Raw genomic sequence first — 2,234 nt, 5'->3', positions numbered from 1 at the left:
TTTGGGATTAGTTATCTCTGGATTGTAGTATTTTTTTATCCCTTCTTGAAGGTGGAATAACTAATTCCAAAACTAAAAATCCTGAAATAACTTATTTTCCAACCAAACAACCCCTACTCCTGGGAAACTAAGTATGACGATGGAACTAATTGAATATACTTAACTTTCAAAATAAAAGTTAGGCAAAAAAAATTGAGGTCCTAAAAATACCCTTTTTTAGACCCATTTTCATTATATTAAAGTATTTTTTCGTACACATTATTTTAAACTACCAAATAGGAATTGTGTTACTAACTTATTTTTCAAGATTTAAAAGTAAACATCAATTATTGGCTCCTAAGTTTTGGGGTTCCAATTATTTTTTCAGTCCGTGTTGAGTTTTTGCATTAAATTTTTAATTTAATTCTGAGATTAATTCAATTTTGAGACTTAAAGATGAAAATACTATCTACCGAGATTTTTTCGTTGTGAGGCTAGAATTCAAAATCTTTTGTTAAGGAAGGAAAAAACTCAAATTTTATGTATGATAGATTCATAAGTGAAGAGTTCTATAGTTAAAAACTTAAAATTTACTTTAAATCACCATTTTTATTTGGCCACCAGTCCACCCTATATATATGTGGATGGACCCCCACAATATTGTCAGTTTGTATAGCTCACTTCACGAAACCTCTAAATCATCATCATTTTTTCCACCTGTTCTAAAGCATTATAAATAGATATTGAGTTCTCATCATGGTTCTGTGTATTGATAAGTCGAAGAAAATTTTATCATTATCAGGTATTTTCTATTTTATTTTTTTAAAAAAAATTTTTATCGAGATTATTATTTCATGTAACAGTTTAATTTTGCAAAGAATTAGCTTAATAAGTGGAGTAATATTCCTTTTTATTCTTAAAAAGTTACTAGTAACAAGTATACACGAATAGTCCGTTCAAAATTTCATACATAGAGAGAAATCCTCTATACTCCCTAGGAGCCTAGCTAGGTGATTTCTAGATCATCTTAAAAAGAGTTATGAAACTTTTGAGGGTTGCATCAATCTGACCTAAGACAAAATTAGAAATTTCGTTGGTTTTAAAGATTTAGTACATTTACATAAAAAGTAGTTTTTGACCTATATATATTGTATAATTTTTTTTTTATATAAAGTATAATCTTCCAACAAACAATATTAGCTTTTGATTTGTGTTGCTACCCCATTGGCTGACACTGACCCATGTTTGTTCCAATCTTGGTTCATTTCCTTTACCAAACAGGTTTTGTAATTCCTTCAAGTTGAAAAATGGAGTTGTGTGCACAAATCGTTGTGGCTGACGAGGTTAAAATTAAACATCGCTCTGGCAATCATCATCCTACTATTTGGGGAGACCATTTTCTTGTATATGCTCATCTCCCGATAAATAACTAAATATTTTTTATACCAACACACGCACACACACGTATATATATATATATATATATATATATATATATTGCTAATACCGTGGTTTCTAATGGTCTTTATTCTATAATTTCTGTTGTCTATACAGTATCTAATACTTTCTAATTTATACTTAAACAAATTTATACGATCTACACAGTTTACTAATGTTATAAGGTCTGAGATTATAATAGCTTCTGATAATTCTATAATTTCTAATATTTCTATTTGATTTATTAATATTTGTTCTTTTTCCAAAATTTCATTTCTTAGTCTTATTTCTTTATATAATCAATTATATTCTTCTTGTATTTGTCTCGCAAAAGGATGCATTTTCATATATTTTTACTTAATTTTATCCTAAGGGAATATCTACTAGGTCACACTGTCTCTTTAGATAACTTATCCTTCTATTGTAATATGTTATATCGAATCTAAGTCCATATAAATCCCATGTTATTTCACTTAAATATTCTTTGAAAAATTTCGATTGTGATGTTTCTAGAGTTGCTAATAAGTTTAGATAGTAACTCAAAACTATTTCTTCTGCTACTTTGTCTGCCTTCTTTTTTATTTCTTCGTTTAAAAGTCAATATCTGAATCTTGTATCATTAGCAAAATGATGTATTTTTATTTATTATTATTTCTAGACCTAAGATACTTTATCAATTCGTACTCTAAATCGGATATTATGATGATTAGATTATCTAGTCTTCTCGGATCTTTTTTTGTATTATTTAGTCTTTTATATTCTAAGTATAAATTATATAAATTATTCTTGATTTCTTCTAACGATCTTGTATTTCTATG

General features: G+C 27.4%; 1 pseudogene; it reads left to right on the top strand.

The window, feature by feature from the left end:
* Positions 1-678: 678 nt before the first annotated feature.
* LOC107846755 overlaps positions 679-2,234 on the top strand; it is a 42,794-nt pseudogene continuing 41,238 nt past the window's right edge.

This window comes from Capsicum annuum, chromosome 9, assembly GCF_002878395.1.
Source record: "Capsicum annuum cultivar UCD-10X-F1 chromosome 9, UCD10Xv1.1, whole genome shotgun sequence".
NCBI lineage: Eukaryota > Viridiplantae > Streptophyta > Magnoliopsida > Solanales > Solanaceae > Capsicum > Capsicum annuum.
Note: the sequence above shows the minus strand (reverse complement) of the source record. Positions and strands in the feature narration are given on the sequence as shown.